Source organism: Etheostoma cragini, chromosome 8, assembly GCF_013103735.1.
Source record: "Etheostoma cragini isolate CJK2018 chromosome 8, CSU_Ecrag_1.0, whole genome shotgun sequence".
Taxonomy (NCBI): Eukaryota; Metazoa; Chordata; class Actinopteri; order Perciformes; family Percidae; genus Etheostoma; species Etheostoma cragini.
In genome coordinates this window covers 6890905-6911600 of record NC_048414.1, presented here as the reverse complement: position 1 = coordinate 6911600, position 20696 = coordinate 6890905, and the positions used below count along the sequence as shown (strand labels likewise).

The window sequence follows — 20696 nt, the reverse complement described above, 5'->3', positions numbered from 1 at the left end:
ATGTGGACAACCATTGATTCAACCAGAAAAACAGACTTCTGCAGGATACTGCTTAATTTTCTTAGTAAACAACTGATGAGAGGGTACATGGAGATGCTCAACTCTCCCCAAGTCTGAATCACTACAGCCTGTCAGAAATAACATTTCTTATTGAGCTCTATGAAGGCATTGAAGAGTATCTAATGGAACCAAACCTGTGTTTACAGGACTAGTCTCTGGGATATCAAAAAACTCAGTCAACCCGTTCTACAGTAAATTCTTTTCCACTCTCCCCATTGCCTTTGCCGTGTTGAACAGAAGGCCTTATTATTGGTCAGTGGCTTACTGTAGGCTGAGGAACAAACCAAAGCCCCTGGCAGAGCTCACGTTGTTCCCCTCAGACCTGCTCAGGCTCACTGGAGACCAGGGCTGGAAGCCGGTATAGAGAAAGTGGCTTCTGTACTTCATCCATGCCCAAACTCCCTGGCTTCACATGCCTGTGTGTGAGACAGACGGCTGGGCCAAGCCAAAGAGCGAACCCAAAGGGAATGCTGTGTAGGCTACTTATGGAAAATATACCATCTCAGGCGTACTTAATAGTAGTATTTATGTACAATTGACAAAGATAACATAAATTATTCCCTCTTGTGATATGTTGATTTTTTTGAGAGGACATAGGATGAATAAGTTTGATTTATTCCAAGTACGTCAGACGATGCTTCACCAGAGGCCCAAAAAAAACTGAAAGCACAAAAGTGCGTCTGACATAAGAGTGGTTAAGTGAAGCAGCCTCAAGGCAGAAGATTAAGAAATCCTCTGGATATTAGTGAGCGTTTACAAACTTTTTTAACTAGCCTTAAACACACTACTAGCAAAAATTATATGAGTGCATTATTCACCAGGAAAAGAAAATCACTGGGACTGTAATTGTAGTTTCTTCAGCATGTCTTTGGTAACAGCTGTCCCCTTATCAAACTGGTCTTTCCTATGCTAGATCTCTCTGAGTCACCGTGGGAGCCGGCTGATAAGACCTGCCTTTGGCACATCATTTGGTCCCTCTTCATGGTGCATCAAAACAGTATGCAAGCTGTAGTCATCCCCTCGTCCATCACATGAATCATACGTTCCCTCTCCTTCCTATTTTTACAGCTGCTGCACATCTAGATCTGCTCAAACGCTTTGCTCTTCAGTGACCGAGAAAGACAAGAAACCCAGAGCGTTCCAGACTCAGGTTCTCACAGTTACTCTGCTTCCTCACGCTTTCTGTATAAACAACCACCAACGATCCCCTCTTGACCTTGACATAAGCATCCATTCCCTCAAATGTGTTTGTGTGTATGTGTGTGTGAGCATAGGTCTCCATCCACATGCATTTCAGGACAATCTAATCTGAGAATGAGTAATGACTTACAGAGTCTGTTAGTCCACTTTGATTAAGCAAATTGACTTTAAACGACAGGTAAAACTACAAGACTGTGATACCATATCAGACTGTTACAAAATCAACACTTGGAAAACATTAAGCAAGCACTGAACTGTTGAACTGTGTTGACAATTGCCAATGCTTGAGTCAGAAACAGTATACAATGAGTCACTACATCATTAAATATGACCAGAATAAATAGTTTTTGAAATCAGAAATTAGGATAAATCAGGGACTGTGATATACAAAAGTGAAAGATGCACTTAGTAAGTTTATGTTTCTCACTGTTTATGTTTCACTGCATAGTGTTATATTTCACATTTCTGACAGCTTGTAAACTCACAAACAATAACAGAAAGCAATCGACTACAGTAAGTGTACTGTACAGTTTTCCAGCTTTCAGACCTTTGCACATAACATGAAAGCAATTCTATGTGCACAAGCCGACGTAAGGATAGCATACTGTAACTTATGTGTCAACCTCTGTATGCACAATATGTGCTAGTGTTGCACCCATGAGCAGCTCTAATGAATAAACCATTTGGCCACGTTGTTGGGATCAGAAGCTTTGCTTTGTCACAGTCCATTAAAGGGCTGAGACAGAGGGACAAGCTAGGGTCTGCAACCCTGCACCTTTGACCTCTCAGCTTAGCATTGTGGTCCTATGCTGCCTTCATGCAGCTCCAGTAGAAAAACTGCCAGTCTGGGCTGCGGTCTGTCTTTTGCCCTTTTGCTCTCGCTTCAATTTGTCATGCCAGCATCGCGTGCCCAACCATTTGTGTTGGCACAGCTTGAATCTCTAGGGCAGCAGGAAAGCCATTAATCTAGGGCTACTGGGTCTGTAGGGCCCATGTGAGGACCACTGGTCACCAAAACACACCCTGATCTTAATCAAAGATGCAGTCAGAAATACAATTTGTGTGCACAATTTAAGAAATATGTCTAAATATTTGAATCTGTAAGATTATCTGTAAAAAATAAATAAATAGGGGCTGTTCAGATGTAAAATGTAATTACTTTCCATGTCTTTGATCCTATTTTCGTGTTCTGTTTCCACTCACTGAAAGCTGTCTAGTTCTATCTGTGAATGTGCATTGGTTAAGCCTGCTTTTGCACGTAAGCATAGCACATCACAGACGTAACATAAATGTAGGTTTCCCATAGCATGTCTTCTTCATCTGACTAAGAATTACATCAACTTCTTTTTGTTTTCACACAAAAAGACGCATTTAAAGCTCATGCACTAAAACTATGTGGAGAAGTACATGTATGCAACAGTTCCAGGAAAAGTATAACAAATGAACAATGTTCCCATCTGGCTGGCATTTTGAAGAGTAGATTCTCTCTATCCCTTATCCAACTCGCCATCATGCATGCACATAGGAGTAGAGGGCAGTTAAAATGAAATATAAGGTCATAAATGTTTTGTTAAAAGCATTGGCAATCTTTAGAAAGGGAAAACCCATATCTCTGTTGTGGTGTTTGTAAGGGCCAGTAAAACTTATTGTGAAGATAAAAAGAACATGCTATCTTTTTTAACACTGGAAATACGTTTCTTTCTATGGTAAGATAAGTGACCACTATTCCCTCAAAGCAGCAGTAAGACGTGTGAGGACAGCAGTGTGGTGTGTGTGTGTGTGTGTGTGTGTGTGTGTGTGTGGTCATGACTACACATCACCAGGTCTTGGGCTCTTAGGAGAAATTTATGAATGGCTTTGAGTTGGTCAAAGGGTTAGCTAGTTCTGTGCCGTTTCATTTCACTCAGACTTCTGCTGCTTGATTAATCTCAGTGATGCAATTTCCCCATAGACGCCCAGCTGATGTTGCATTGTTAAAAAAAAAGAAAAAGGTAATGGTAGTAGGGGGTTAGCGCCTCTGCTTTTAAGTGGAAAAAATGACATCACAGTAGTAAAAAGGCACTTTGATAAGTTATGACTTCAGTATATTTGTGTGATCTTTGTATGTCGTCCATCAGCTATGATGGGAAAAATAAACAATATGTGAATGCTGGCAACTGCAGTGTGAGTGTATGTATGAAAAGAAAGGAAACTGAGGCTGTGGTAAGGATGATGGGAAGTCTTCACTAGCCCCAATACTTAAGGTGGAATTTAAAATCAAAGTAGCTGAGAGTCTGGGTTTTAGGTCAGAGGTGCTGCGAGTTACAAGAGATTCACCATGTGAGGAGTACAGTGAAGCCATCTGGTCATAACTGTGGCTGTTTGGTTCCAAACTGTTCAGAAAGACCAAAGCTTTGGTGTGTGTAGTCTAGAGGAGTCTCCCTTTTACAGATGTATGTTAGTGAATAAAGCCAAAAATTATTTTAGTTTCCGATGGAGGATCTTAACATCACAGAGACAGAGTCTAGTATTTTAAGAAACTCTTTTTGTAAGATGCTTCTCATGAGTCTTTGGTGCAAATCACCAAGTCCCAGTCAAACAAACCAAGACTCAACTGTTCCATTCATTTTCCTGGAAGTCAGGGGAAAAAGAACAGCGCAACAGTAACAGAGATGAGGATGACACATCGGTCTGGGTGGCTGGCTGAACTGGTACAGTAGCAAGTTGTGAGTCAGAAGCTGAGACTGGAAAGTGAGTGAAGCATTTGAAGAATGGGTGACTATGGGATGTGTGATTCACTGCTTGTGAGGTGAACCTCTCAGAGAAGGGCCATGCCACCGGGCCCCGTAAAAGGTTGTCTGTTATTCCACATTTCCAAGCACTGGGTGCTTTTATTGCTGCACCAAGACTCACAAAAGCCTTGGGGCCAAATAGATGTGTAATGGCATTACACTGAGTCCGGCTGGCTGACTGGCGTAGTGAGAGGAAACAGTTGACAACATAGTAGTCTGATCCACTCAGAAATCTCTAAGGCTTCATGAACTCATTCTCACTCTCCTGGAGATTCATCGTCCCACTTCTTTCCCAGCACTCTTCTTTCTTTGCCTTTCTTCCCTCTCACATTTTCCATCTTAATCCCTCCTTATTTTCACTCTGCTTTTTTGTTTGGTACTCCGCTGTACTTTGACTCTCTTTCTCTTTGGAGACAGATTTTTTTAACAAGCTTGCCCCAGTGGGCAGTCGACAGAGAGGGGAGGTTATTTTTAGTTTGCACAGAGATTAAAAGTGGAACGTTTTTCTTCATCCTTGTAAAGAGTCCTTTTCCTTCTCTTTTATGGAGTTTAGCATCTCTGTGGGGGATCTCTTGTTACCTCCCCCACCCATACTCTTCTCTTTCCCTCCGACAGATTCATCTAACCCCCACCACCAACACACTGATCCTCTCCAAACACTGACATCATTGGACAGACCAAACTCCTTCCTCTGTCTGTGGGGGCTGTTCTGTCTGTACAGCATGAAAGGGGTGAGTTTCGGCTCCTGTCACAAATCAAGGAACGGGTGAGAAAAACAAGCTGTCAGAAAACACACATCTGCTGCAGAAAAACAAGTGTGATATATGATTAGATCCTCAGTGCCATAACTGGAAACGGGATCCTAAAATGGCACCAATTCAGTTCAATGCATAGATGTATATATACCTAGATGTCGCCCTGGCTACTGCTGTTCATTGGAACAAATGCATCAATAGAGCCGCCATCTTGGCACAGGGGAGCCACTCCTCAATGCATCCACGTCAATGTAGGCAAAGGTCTAACAGAAATAATATCACTACAAATTGTCAAAATCTCATGCAATTTTCTAGTTTTTTTTTAAACAAAGAGACTAATTAATGTGTTAAAACAAAGAATACTTATTACAATTAGTTCACAGATCTGAGTCCAAACGGAAACTTCACCCTTCTGAACTAAGAGCTTCTGCTTCAAATTCATTATTAATTTATTTCTGCATGTATTTATTTATTTAACGAGACTAAAAGTCGTGTTTTGTTATCCACTGTCCGAGTCCTGCCGGACTCCCTTTAGGAAACCTGTGATTTAAATTTCAGTGGACTGTGACAGTCTGCTCTGCTCTGTCCTTGTTCTCCCGGGCTTTCCTTCCCTCCAGCGGGCCCAGCAGTAAGGCATGGGCATCCAACTACGTGGTGTCGGTTTCGGCTCCCAGGAAGTGGGCTGCGACCTCCAGATCCTGCACCGCAGACGGACTCTGCTGCCCCGCTGTGGCTTCTATACGTCCGCTGGGCGCCGGCAAACGCAGTGGCACTTTCCGCGGATCGAAGTACAGGTCGTCCTCCCGATCTCCACTCTGTCTTTGGCCGGTCCCATCTGGATGAGCGGAGACTGGTGCAGCACCGAGGCGAAGCTGTGTTCCTGCCCAGGGTAAGAGACGCTGCCGCCGGCCACAGAACTCTCAGAGCTCAGATTGCAAGTCGAAGACGGCATATATACTGTATATTATAAAACACATTCTCACCTGTGAAATGTGTTATCTAATGTTATCTCATGCTGTTTTTCTTTTGTTTGAAAATCAATAAGCAGCACAAAAGTCCAACATCTACAGTGGTGATCTGAATGCAAGAAGGCTTCAGAGCGCTGTTCCAGGATGGCGGCGGTTTTGACGCATGCTTAGGAGCCCAAGGCGACATCTATGAGTTCAATGTAGCTTACGGGTTTACTTTTTGGGATATGTGACCAGTGTTGGGCAAGTTACTTTTAAAAAGTAACTAAATTAGGTACTATGTTACAAATGATAAAAGTAACAAGTTACTTCAGAAAGTAACTAATGCGTTACTTTCAAGTCAATTTTAAATGTTCAAATGTGACCTCTCCTCTCCCCCTCCATAACGGAACTTAATTCAATTATTTATGATAAATATGAATATTGTTATGAAAGACTAGCCTCCAATCAAATGCCATCTACGTAGATATTATGTCTAGTGGATCGATACAAAGAACACAATAGATGTTTTGGAACTTTTGATATTTATTGCCCCTCAAAAGGCCACAACTGGGCAAAATAAAAATGTTGTTAAGCACTAAAGAAAAAATAAATAACAAATATATACACTCTTTATAGAGCAAATAACGTAAGTGGCCTGACGTTTATACTTGTGCGCTGGTGTGTGCGTCGAGTCTGTGTGTGTGTGTTTGTGTGTGCGTGTGATAGAGCGAGGGAGAAGTGAGAGAGTGACATCAATTAGCTTCGGAGCGAGTAGCCACTCGGTCACAGTGGGAAACACAAAGTTTCCCCCCTATGTTTTTTGACCACAGTGGGAAATCTTCAGCAGGAAAAGTCCCCCCCTCCTTGATTTCCTAATGCCATACCACACGTTGACTGACTAGTTTGTGTTGTTTGTTGTGTCAGACTATGCTGGTTTCAAACAACCGCCCAACTTTACTTCTGATTGGCTTACCATGAAATTTTACTCAACCTCAGCCAATCATCAGCATTTATGCGCTTGTCTCGTAACCAAGGAAGAAAAAAGGTTGCCTCTCGGTTCAGAGATCTAGTTGGTCTGATGAAAAGACCATCAGCTTCAATTATAGTAACGCGCTATATTTTTTGTCAATAACGGTAATGGCGTTATTAAGATTTGAAAAGTAACGCCGTTATTTATAACGCTGTTATTCCCATCACTGTATGTGATCCACTGAGTTTGTCCAGTAGTGTTTATCTCGCTGGCCCTGCCCGCAAGTTTCTGTTCGGCCTATAGACTTCTTTTTCCGCTATTTTTTAAATATAAAAAGTTCATGGATGAAAAAATTTACAATAGACTCTAGACAACAGAAAGAGTCATAAACAACCTTGTCTGCAGTTTGAGGTTTCCTGTCAACAGTTTAACAGGGTAAATCCTTTTTGGCTGCAGGGTGATTTTTCTTTGCAATACCGTGAGTGGCCACTGGCTGTATTTTCTTTATTTTAATTTAAGAAATTGGCTGTAAGATGGAGCACAATTCCTGGGGCCTGGTTAAAAGAGTGTAAAATATTAAATCACACAACTGCTTTAGTATAATTAGGCCAGTGCTTTATCCAAAGAGTCTGGGAGGTAACGGGGGAGCTTACTTCAGCGTTTTCCTATCTTGGACCGAAGCCAAAGTCTGACTTCTTGCGCACGTACGCACACACACACACACACACACACACACACACACACACACACACACACACACACACAGCCTCATCTCTAGCCTAAACGGGTGAAGTGAAGGGGGAGACATGGCCCTCTGGGTTTTACTAGTCCTACTCTCACTGACCCATGCCGGGGTCTAAAGTTGGATACAGCTCCTGTTACTTCACTTGAATGTGGTTCCGTTCCTTAGAAAATATTTTGTTTTTAGCATTGCAGTCCATCCCTCACCCTTAATTTGAAGGAGTGAGCTCTTAAGGAGCGGGCGATATTGCGTGGTAGACAGCCTGGCAGGGACCAAGCAGGAAATCTTTCATTAAAACTCACTCAAGGTCCGTCATGACTTGAAGCTCTGTGTTAGATATTGAATAATAAGTGACATAGAGCAGCTCTGTTGAAGTGTTTATAATACCCGCTATCACAGCTGGCCAATGAACCATGGGAACTAAGTAGAAAGCAAGCAGTCTAGATAAATCACAGATTAAGGAATACAATGTTATGCCTCTGATTGACAGCTTTGTTTGAAGTTGTCTGTGTGTGCTTGATCAAAGAGATATTGCCCATGAACCTTCATGATATTGTCACAATGGAGCCAGAACAGAGAGCTCACTGTTGTAAAAGAAGAGTGAAAAATGAAGAGGAAAAGTGATAAAGATAAACCAAAGGAGAAAATGAAGTGTAATCACAGAGGACTCTGGTGACTAACAGCACATCAAACCACTTTAAATTGCTCACTCTCAAGCATACTTTATTGATGCTTCGGGAGACGCAGTCAGAAAACAAGAAACACATTTGGGCTAATTGTCGATCACATGTAAAAAATATCTATATGGGATATTGAACTTTATTCAAAACATATGGTGCAACAGAGAAATTGCTCTCTAACAGAAATAGATGTATCCAACTGCTTTACCAAAACACTGCCACCCCCGCTCATACTTATCCTTCCCTTCATCTCACTCACTAGGAAAATCATGGAAAACAAAATGTCAGCAATAATGGTGAACTTCTGTGAAATAGAATAGCTGAGGAAAAGCATGTTATTTCATTAGTAGAATGCAGGAGTGCCTCTTGGAATATGACAAACCCTATGGCAGTTCTGGCTCAGGCCCAGTCTTTGCTGTAGTTAGTGAAACCTGATAGTAAAACCTCTGCTCTGCCCAGCCTCTTTCCCCCTCACTGAGTCTGACATTCCAGCCAAAAGAGGGTGCCTGGACCACAGTGGCAGTCTAGCATCTCACAGAGCCATGGGGATTTAAAAGGGCCGGACTGAGGCGGCTTTCTCTGCAGCATCAGAGAGGTGGAAAGAAGCAGGGTGAAGAAGATAACATCAGGGCTATCTGCTGATAGTTAGACAGTTGGGGAGATTCCCTAGCCCCTCTCCCAGGTGTACGCCTGTGTCTACAAGACAAGTAAGCTCCTTCAATGTGTTTAAGCTACTCAAATAAAAGAACCTGAAAGAAAGAGGCATTTGTGGTCCAGGCGATGATCTGCCTATTAGACTTTCTGTTGTAAGAAGAAATCTGAAAGCCCAAGGTTTCCTTTTTCAGACGTGCAGCAGGAAAAGCCTTTCTGCTCCAGGGCTACAAAGCGTTTATGTTGTTAGCATACCTGGAGCTTTGCCTCCAGTAGAAAACATTCTCATTTAGCTCAGGGTCTCTGGGAATTATAGGCACAAGTCTTTCTTCAGTAGGCCTGGCTGCCAAATATTATGACTAGTAAAGTTGAAAAGTAAATGACTTGATCTGCTCGAATGTAACGTCTTCTTTGTAAAGCTACCTACACATGATAGGAGATATGCTCTCTGCACAGTGCTAGGATGCAGAGCTAGGTTTTTGTCATTATACAACATGCTGTTATCTAATTTTGTCGCGTTTTCGAAAGGTTAGCGGACACTCAGCACAAAATGGCAAATTTGAGTGGTGCGCGACGCCAGAGGTAGGGCTGCGCATAGTTGTGCGCCCCCGCCCTCCCAATAGGATTCAATGGAACGGCTGGCGCAAATCGGTCTTGCTGCCTATAATGTGTTAGCGGCTTAAAGCAACCCTAGAAAACTTTTCACGCTTCGGTCCCCCTACAACATGGAAGCAAAATTGTCCAGTTCATTTAAACTACAGATCCGGTACCCAAGCTGGCAAACTTGCATTATGTAATGTAATGGACAAGTCTGCTTCCAAGCTGAAGCTGGACCGAAGTGGAAACAGTTCTCTTGTCTGGCTTTAAGTGCTTCTCCACATACAGTATGTAACAAATAACTAACTAAATGGAATTCTTCAGAACTGGCTCACTAGATCTTAACTACCTCATATTTCAATCCATCCAAAAGGTACTTTACATTTTTAAGCTACTTCAAAACATGTATGCATCATAAGTGAAGCTGTAACACGCTGTAAATGTGGAGGGTTTCTGTCTGTTTTATGCCAGCAGGAAATAAAAGGCATGAAAAATAAATCTGATGTATTTGATGTGGTTACCATACAAAGCTATGGTATGATGACACTTTTGGAGGAATCTGAGCCATAGCTTTCCAGAGTCAACATCCTTATGATAATGCTGTCGGCGTGAGATGATTTAATATTGTGTTAACATGTTGCAGGACAGGCTTCCCAGGGCTACACAAACACCATGCAACCCAAAGCTGCACAAACCCACTGCACCTCACACTGATGAGGCCATTGTTAGCCCACTGTGATCAGATCACACCCATAATCTGTGAATACATCCGCCTCCACGGTACATTCTCTGTATCTGTTGTATTTGTAACACCACTGTGGCTCACAGGGAGAAAGACTGTTAGTTTAGCCCAGCTGCACAAGCCCACTCACTAGATCTGGCTAAAGATGGAAGCTTTTGAAAAGTCATGTCTCTAAAAGCTCACTGAGCAAAGTGGTACTATGTAGTATGACATGAATGAGATGTACACCACTTGTTTGATCATAAAGTGAAACCTGGTCTCAGGAAGCACCTAGAGGGCGAATTTAGATTAGAACCACACTTATCTCCTGTACTGTTGGTCATTTTCAGCATCAGTGGTTGTCCATGAGCTGATAGCATCTCGCAGACTGTCAATCTCATGACATGAGATGGAGAGTAAAACAGATTGGCAGATGAAACCACACTCTTTGAGTTGCTGCTTTAACCTCTCCCATCTGCATCAGCAGTCACACATGGTTCACATAAGAAATCCTATCTTCTCCTTGGCAGTTTAGGGCTACATGCAAACACGGAAATGAGATATACACTACTGTGCTGAGGCTGAATGCTGAGGGGTGGGCACTAACTTTCTACTGCAGAGATCTAACCAACAGAGAGTCATGTGAAACCACAAGGGGCCATTTAAACAAAAACACATGTAGGTGTGTGTGTGTGTAATAATAGTTGCACACGCACACATAGTTGATGGAGATGACCATTTTGTAAAGTCCATAAAGTCAAGATGGTTCAGATATAAAACAGGATTGCTTCCGTTCTGACAGGAAGCTTAACTTTGCCTCCAGGGCAGTTTTTTTATGTTTAAATAAGACAATATAGAAAATATAGAGTTACTGTTTTTGCATCAGTGAAACATTTATTTACTGCTTGGCAAAAGTGACTGTCCACTGACGAAGAGTAAGAAATAAGGCAAAACTGAATAAAAAAAGTAGAATGATGCAAAGTAAAGGTCAATTTCAACTAGTCTGACACTCCCCTCAAATGACAATGTTTAACTCTAATTTACACTGAAGTTTGTCATTACTCCACCCCTTCACTTCACCCATCTGTACCTCCCATTTCTACAGCACAGCCACCTGTTTAGCCCTACATTGTAAAAGTTAAGCTACTGCCCTTGAAAAGTAAGTGTTTAGTAGCACTCAAAGAGTTTGTGTGAACAAACAGCATCCTTTCCCCCCTGTGGGAATGTATATATTCTGACCTGCAGCTCTTTTTAGGTTTCCTGCAACTTTTCAGCAAAAATAAATCGTAATCTACTCGAATGCAAAGGGAAATGTAGATCTAAAAGACTTTTTCAAAGAGATACAGGCTGTCATACTGTAGATTAACATCTAAATGGAGCTTTTGGCACTGACTGAAGAAAAATGTAGCAATCAGTCTTCTGCAAAAAAACTAAATAAATAAAAATACATTAGTTTCCAGAATTATTAATTCTTATAGTCCCATGCAGTTCCCGTAAATCAATGTCTGCATATGTTTGAGTGTGTATGCATTAGTTTCAGTGTGTGGGTGGCAGTTTAAAAACTTGTAGGGAGTTCTCTCTCACACACACAGACACACACATATACACACACACACACACACACACACATGCACAAACACGCAAACACACACACACACACACACACACACACACACACACACACACACACACACAAACCATTTCCTAAAACAGACTCTGTGAATGTTTGGCTGTGCCAGCTGTGTGAGCTTGAGGCTGGGTGTTGGGTGTATACAATTGTCCAACAGACTGCATGGTGTATACACATAGTCATAAACAGAATCTGGAGCGGAAACACTGATCACCTAGATGTGCTTGACCTTATGACCCTGGGGCTGAACTGTTATGCTTTCACTATATGCTATCTTGGCCCATACGGCTGGTGGAAACACTGGGTGCTCACTGGAACACAGCCAGGTAAAGTGTTTGTCAGTGTTTGTGAGTGTGTGTATGTGAGACAGGAGACACGTGCTAGAGAAGAATTTTCCTGATTTTATCTTTATTGTTTATGTTCTTGTATGGAAGTAAATCGAAATGATCCAAAACTCAATTTGTGTGTCTGCGCATGCACGTCTGTAACCATGTTTGTGTCCAAGTCTCAGATGTCCACAGCAGCATTGTACTGTACTGTACCTGGAGCTGAGAGAGAGAGAGAGAGACACAGAGAGAGAGAGAGAGAGAGAGAGAGAGAGAAACTTACAGAGACCCACATTTTGTGTCAAACATCTGCACTTATATACTGTACAAATACTCTAAAAACACAAGAATTAAATTAGGTGTGCTACAAAAAGTGGGGAATCACAATCTTCATTGCCTTGTTTGGAGGATAGGCTATAGCCTATACAACCCTGAGAGAAAAAAACAGCTCCCCTGGATTTGGAAGACCGTCATACCATACAGGTGAGGCAAGCAATGCTTTTAAAAACATTCAGAATCAGAATCATTTTTATTGCCAGTATGTTTTTTACACGTAACGCCAACGGAGGTTGTAAAGTTACAAATGGCCGCTGTTCTGACTTGGGTGCCTGGCTCTGTTTCCCGACGGTTCAGTAAACTGCCGTAAGCATCCTTAGCACCAGAGTTAAGTGCTGACCGGGCTGGCTGCTAGCTGGCTGGCTGGGGGCTGACTGTGGATGTGTCCTCGGGCCAGGGTTGTTGTCAGCTCTCATCACGACTGAAGCCTTGCAGGGCGGAGAGAGAGGCAGACAGACAGGGGTGTGCTAGCTAGCTGGCTAAATAAACATTAGATTAGTCGTCCATCTATACAGTTAACGTTACTGATGAATTTGTGGGTTAGGCCAGAGTTGTGAACCGTTGTCAAAACAATCATACTAAAAATAACTGAGCATGTTGAACAATGTCGTAATGTTATGTTACCCACCAAGAATTTGCTGTTATAGACCTAGCATTAGCTACTTGCTTGTCAACCAGCTTTACATTAAGCACCAAAGCACTTTTCCATTTTCGTTCCCCCTACAGGTTGGAAGCGGAACTGTCCATTACTGTTACCTTTACCGTTATTCTAATGTCTCATTCTAACGGTGGCTAATGAACCACTGAAACGATTTTGAAAACATTATTCTAAGGTACAAAAGAATCTCTCAGCCATACTAAACATATATATACAGTATTAACGTTGCACCTCCGTTTAAGGGTACCGGAAATAAAAAAATAAAAATGCAGAGTAAGTAAGTACAGTGGCATTAAAGACCCTGCTTTCATAGGATGACAGCTTTACCTTCCTGAAGGATTTACACCTTGAATACAATCGTGACTGAGTGTGTACGCTCAACAATACTTTTGAAATGCTAAACGGAGTCAGGATGCGGACCTTCTGAACTGGGGGAGACTTTCCGATGACTATATTATTCAAATGTTGCTTTCCATTTCTCTTTGTTCGTACACGTGTAGGTATTTGTACATGACTTAATGGAAATACGCTCATCATCTGCTAGCACTTCGTGTCATTCTAGCTTTCAACTCCTGAAGGCCCAAGAAGCTACTGAGAAACTGCTTGAGCAAACACTTTGTATCAAGGAGAGCCGACAGTGAGGGATGAATATCTAGCAAACATGCCCGTTTGAACCGGAAATATGCAGTGGGGTTAAAACTTTTAGCTGTTTGAACCCGGGACACTAGAGAAGACCTGGCAAATATATGTGTTTGAAGGCCAAACAGTGTTGAAGGCAGAGCTCCCATGGGGAATCTAACTGTAGAGCCTGATCAGCTGCTGCAGACTCTCGTTTATGCTGACAGTTTAAATAAGAAGGCACAATAAGCTCAGTCATCAAGGAAAGGATCCCCTCATCCCTTCTGCAAAGAAAAGATGCCATTCCTACCTCACCTATAGCTGGAAAACAATGGATTCTTTCGTATTCAGAGTGGTGCAGTATACACTATATACGTACTGTGCATAAACATACCCCACATACTGAGAGACAGAGAGAGAAAAAGATTCATTATCCCATTCTTCAATGGCATGAGGTGCCAGGTTCATTGACAGACAGAGCTAATTAGAGAGCCACGGAAGTTTAGGAAGCATGTGACTCCTCTGACCCATAAAAAAACTGTCCTGTTTGTTGGTTCAATTAAGGACATTACCTTTTCATTTTATCCAACTATGTAATTATGTTCCATTCAGTTACACCCTGAACTGCCGTAGTACAAGCTTAAAATAAAACACAGTAAAGTATTTTTTTGTATGAATGGCACATTTTTTTAAATAACAGTGAAACTGAGATAACTTCAGTAAACCCGGTGGGCAATGTGGTAAAACAAAACACAAATTCCATCTTTCTTTGTCAAAAGTGGTGCCTCCTGTCTGAACCGTTTCAGAAAGACATGTCTGTCAACACTTAAAATGAATGTGGTCATCTGTCCATGACATAGATTGCTGTGCCGCGGATGACAGTCATCAGTAGTCCTAGACAGAGACAGCTTTGAAGTGAGACCACAGCGCTCTCCTTTCCACCCAGTTCTCATGGCTTTCCCTTTAAATAGAGCATGACATCAGACTCTACGCAGGTCTACCGGCCCAAACCCAAAACAAATGTGTCCAAACAATGCCACATCTGGAGCGAAACACAGGAGTGAGAGGGGAAGAGGAGGAATGTAGCGGAAAAGAAGTTGAAAAAGGGAAAGCGGTCCTAAAGCTGTTTAGCTCTAGGACCCTGGCCAAGGCGTCTGGGGATGTGCCTGAGCTATAATTTACTGGTGATTTCTCTCATTCCCTGCCCCCAAAGACCTGAGTTCACTACTGCAAGCCCATGCATCAGGCATATCAAATACAGAAATGTCTATTTAATTTATTCTCAGTTCCACCAATACAGACTAGTATCAAACATATCCTACAGACAACTACCAAGCACTGTGTCACTTGTGTGGTGTTAACCCAACTTTAACACCATAACCTCTAAGTTCCAGAAAGTTCACAAATACGTTCAGAGAGAAAAGCAATTTCTAGTTTGATTTGGCTTATTCTTCTGACTTTTCTGTGCAGATGCAAGAGGAGGTCTTCAGAAAGTCTTCTCCGGCAGCCGGTTCTTGTTGTCACTGTCAGAAGCAATCAGAGCTGCTGGGTCTGCATTCAAGCAGCAATGGAGCAGGCAAATATTCAAGCCAATGTTCTGCCTGTTGGATAAAGTGTCTAATAAACACGAGGCGGCTGATCCAACAGTTATTTGTCAGTAGACACATAGCATGCCGCCCACAATCTGACAGAGGTACTTGGACTTATAGTCAAGAATGCAAAACATGTACATTACAATACACATGCACACATGCACACAAGTCTGTGTGTTGATTTGTGTGCAAGCTTGGGGGGCTCTTTAGATCGAATGTGGGAGCTGACAAACACAGTCGATAGTAGGATGGAAAATATGCTTAATGTGTCCTACTGGAAGAGGAGGTCACAGATATCGAGAAAGGGAAAAGATCTGACTGATGAAAACATGAGGGACTCTCCTCTCCTGCAAGTCATGTGTTTCACATCTGCACTGCACTGAGACTGCTCATCTTAAGATACCTCAGCATTCAGATCCAGATATCTTTAGATATCTCCGGGCCTAGTTCTAGGTGTGAGCTAACTAGGAGGTCAGTAAGAGTGCCACCAGCTGCAGAGGGCACCAGAGAGGACGGAGGACAAAGTATCTGGTAACTCTGATTTTAAAGTCCCTTCAAAGTCATGTCAGATGAGACCATTAATGCTGTAAGTAAATCCCTGATTAGCTCAACAGTGTGTGGGTGATGGAGACAGGCCTGCATAGCCGGCTTGAGCAGTCCAACCGTTCAGCATCCTGATTACAACAAAACTGTATATGTAGAACTGATGCATTACAGAAAATGCATGAAAAAGAGCATGTTAGTAAAAATGTAGGTATTGTGTGTAACACACACATTTCATCACCAAAAGCTAATGTTATTGTTTGTATCTCAACAGCTACGGGGACTGAGTCAGAATTCAATTAATCATGCTGCCATACCATCAATATCTTTAGGCCAAATTATGAAAAACAGGTTGACTTTCTTTTCAAACTAGAGACATTGGCCGAACATCATGTTGCAGGTCATGGAATATCTGTTTACAAGAAGAAGAAAACTGGTGTACAGCGAACACTATGGATGTTTCCATCAACCTACCAAACAAACATGGATTGATTTTTGAGGCATAATCCATAATGCAAATCTGACCAGAAGTGTAGCCTCACCACCAAAATTCAAAACTTAAACTGCTCATACACAGTTTCAGATTCTGTGAAATGTTTGTCTACATCAGTAAAAGTTTGTAAATCAAGCTTATATTTTCAGTTATGGTCGGTTGACACACAAAATGTTGATCATTTTAATCATGAAGGCAACTCTTAAATTATGTATTTAAACTTAGCTGAAAATTATATGGGAAACTAAATTAAGGTTTGGCCTGCTAATGTGTTTATTGAAGAAAAAAAAAGTTTCACCACCAACTTTGATGTTTTCTAAGTTTTAGTGAGTGGGAGCACATCTGGAGAGTCTGTCAAATGAAATGGAAATCTGATTCTTTATTATATATTCAAAACTCATGCCATTCAGGTCTGAGCAAGTAAGGAAAATATCTCTTTCCTTTCTTTTCCCCCATGCTGATGCCTTTAATTTCTCATGTTAGCAATACTTTCAAACACTTCTTTATCTAATCCAAAATATGGAGAGAGCAAGGAGGGCAGTTCCCAGGGGGCCGGATCATGAATCTTTTTGCAGTAGTTTGTGTGTTTCTTGAGGGAATATCTACAGAATTAGAATTTGAAGGTGGGATATACTGTATGTATGTAGGCATTTTTGACTTTCTCTGTATGACCGACTGCCCCTACATTTTGTGCTTGGCATATGACATTTGTAAATTTGTGTGATGAGTGTTGCAGAACGACAATACTGTTTGTCACAGACAAGCTGGTTCAAATGGTTGCCAGGAAACCCACAAATATCATATCATTTAACCATTAAGATGCATTTTCATTTAGTCATTATCACTGGTGATGAAAGGCAGATTAAACCACTGACGTAAGTATTTCCTTCTGAGCTTGAAGTCGCTGTTCATCTTTCAATTTTGAAGCCTCACGAAAGTCAGGAGTAAGACCCTACCAGAAGTCGTGACCCTATCACTCAACGTGGGAATTAAGGGATGGATAACCTCACCGGTCTTATGTAACATTAGTGACTTGTCTGGACAGTACTTGCTGAGCTTAACATTATAGCCATTATTTTGCCCCTTAGACAATGAACTAGATGTAATACTATAAGTGAGTAGTCACAGTATCTGGTTAGGGGATTATAATTAATAGTCCAAAACGCAAATGTGTATCAATCATACAAAGAAAAGAAAGTGTCTCTCTTTGGAGTGTTGTCTTTCTGTTCACACTTCAATCTCCACACAGTCTCTCTGGTTACAGTGGGGTCATCCTGCCTCCATACATTTTCATCACAAAACCCCTGAGGCTGTTTCCTTTGAAGATTTACTTTAACTAAGACCTACTGTTGCAAGTGTTGATCTTTCCATATTTCTCTCTCCCGGTGATCATACATGCATGAGTGAGGTGGAAGAGTGGGGGAGTCAGGGAGTCTAGAGTTACATTAACGGCCAGCAGTGTGAAAGGCAGGAGGTGGTAGCGGGGTCAGGGGTCAGGGGTCACGGTACCCTGACAAACGAATGAGCCACCCAGTGAGGAAGTCAACAAGAGATGCTTTCACCTGCAGCCCTAGCAACAGCAGCTGCTGGCAAATGTGTGTGACAAATGTGCCATTCTGAACCAATGACAGGGTCTCAATCATCACCATATGGGGTTGCCACATAAACATGTCACACAAACACAGCAAATAGGGTGCAAGGGTGTCAGAGAGACAGGAGACAGAGGGGGGGAAGCAGCAGAGACAGCAGACACAATAAAAGATAATGAAGTAGATAGTGATCCAATATGTCAAGTATTGTTCATATGCAAAATACAGCAACATACAACCAACTCCCTGGTGGTCTGATTGCAATACAGACATTCTCACAGCTGAGCACACTGCTACAGTAGGGTTAAATGTTATGATGCAACAGGTTTTACTCTCCGTTTTATTGTTGCCCTTTGTGGCTTAATGATCAGCAAACAGTCTCTTCCTTCTGCCATTCTATCCCAATAATCCACTTTCATACACACTGCACTGACTGACAGACCAGATGATGCCAAACTAGAATTTAAAACACTGATGATTCCGCTGCATTCACCTCCAAATCTATTTTGTACGGCATCCACAATGTTTTCAATCAGCCCTTTTGATTTTCCACACTTTAATTTCATAATTCTATTTGCCTCAGCCTTCCATCTGTCCTCTATCTCATGCTCTTTTTGGTATTTTCCTCTCTCTTTCTCTCCCACTCGCCAGCTCTGGAAAGTACATTCGCACAGTTCAACAGTGACACAAGGACCGTCTCCTTTATGGCAGACCGTGCTTGTGTTTTTTCAATTAAGCCAGGCTCCTGTACACTATTCATTTGGGAAACCATAATTCTCATGGCCCAGCAGAAACTAATGGAAAGTCACTTAGGTTTTTTTTTTCCTTCCATTGGAAAGACCCATTCTCTAAAAGTCTAGTCTGACTAGTTGGGATGGGGAATAAAACTGTAGGAATACTGCCTATGGAATACAGAAGGTGTTGATAGGAGGCATAGGGGGCATCAACTCGTGGGGTGAATGGGAGCAGGAAGGAGGTGAATGAAAGAATACAGATAGATGGATTTCCAAGGGAATGTGGATGAAAGTGAGTGAGTTGCAGGCCGGATCTGAATTGCCCAGCGGGGAGGAGGACGGATCCACTGAAATCACTTCAAAGCCTGGTGTCACTGGGCTGCACATGAGGACAGACGGTCTCCTGTCTTCTTTTATTTACAGAGATGAGCCCCAATAGCCTGTTGCATTCATCTGCCTTAAACAGCAATCAACAGTGCAAATAAATATCTCCACACGTGCCCACACGCAGACACACACACACACACACACACACGGCAGCACCGCACTGTACATTTAACAGCTCCTGTACAATTATAGGTTAGCATCACTGTATAGCAGTACATTGCATTAGCAGCAGACCAACAATGAAAGTCAACAGAGTGATATTAAATTTACCTGACAAAAAAAGCCATTCTGAAAAAGAAAATTATCAGAGAATAGCCACTTCCAGTTAACTGCTGCTAGAAAGTTCCCATCGTCCTTTTTCCAGAATGTCTCAGTCCAAGTCTGACCCTCTTTCTTGCCTGACCAGTAGTAGCCATTTGTCTTCATTAATATAAAGCTTTCACTGGCTGCTGACTCAGTCTGCATTCATACATAAATACTTTAGGAAATATGCAAAGACACAGACCCATACACACAGTATGCATGTGTCCATGCTAACATGCACAAACACACATCTACATACCATTGCACATACAGTAAATTCACAACACAGATGCACATTCAAAGTGGGAGGGATCTAAACCGGACAGCCCCCATTACACCCCCACCCCCCACCACAACAATCAAAAGAGACAGACAGACACTAAAGGGAGCGCAGTGAGAGAGAGACAGGCAGGAGCAGCACATGAGAAGAAGACAGTCTGAAGTCTTACCTCAAGAGCAATGCTGTGGAGCCAATTCAAGGGGAAGCCTCATGACTGTAACGGTCTCTCTCAGACTAGGTCTCTTTGTATCTCTCAGCTGTGGGAGACGGGCGCTGACGCACAGGCAGCTTAGCGGAGGGGTGCTCGGCACACTTTACAGGCAGAGAAAGCAGTGGAGCCGCGCAGACCCCGGGCCCGTCCGCTCACACTCTGCCTTCTGAGGATGAAAAGAGAAGACTTCATTACCAGCTGGAGACCACGCCTCCACCCCTCCAGTCTCCCTCCTCCCAATCCCTCTCTCTCTCCCTCCCCTTCACTACCTCCCCGCTTCCCTTCCACACTCCCAGCCAGTAGCACGCTCCAGGGCCTGTCCCGGCCAAGAGAGGGGGAGAAGACTGCCAAAGAAAACCTCCCATCCCCTGCCTGCCAGCGCTGAGCAGTGCACAGACAGTGAGGGACAGAGAGATGAAGAAGGAGGTGAAGAGACAGAGAGATATATAGGTATAGAGCATGTAGTTCAAGTCCACCAACTGTTCTTTCTTTTGAAATTTTACATTGAGTACAATGCCTTAAAGTGGTTTTAGCATAACTGACAATGCAGTAAGGAAGGATAAAGTGTGTGTGTGTGTGTGTGTGTGTGTGTGTGTGTGTGTGTGGTAAGGGAGGTAAAACGAAGAAGGAAAGCAGAAGGAGGAGAATTAAATTTGGACCAAGTGAAGAGTGTGAGGCAGATGAGATTAACTTGAGAGAGAGGGGGAGTGAGACAGAGGGAAGGACACAGACAGGCAGGCAGACGGAAAGAAAAACACAGACACACTCAGAGAGAAACACAGAGCAAGACGTGTGATCAGTTTGACAGTTTTAGGGAGAAAAGTAAAAAGAGAAGAAACATTTAACCAGGAGTGTTGCTGAAAGATTTAATTAAGACTTACAAGATCACATCAAAAGAC

General features: G+C 42.5%; 1 protein-coding gene across 1 annotated transcript in view; it reads right to left on the bottom strand.

Moving 5' to 3' along the window:
• The window catches only part of LOC117949038, a 46177-nt gene extending 26194 nt beyond the window's left edge, over positions 1-19983 (bottom strand). Inside the window, exon 1 of the mRNA XM_034879027.1 lies at positions 19756-19983. The gene's annotated coding sequence lies outside the window, so the exon portion shown is untranslated. The remainder of the gene's footprint in view (positions 1-19755) is intronic.
• Between the last annotated feature and the right edge of the window lie 713 nt (positions 19984-20696).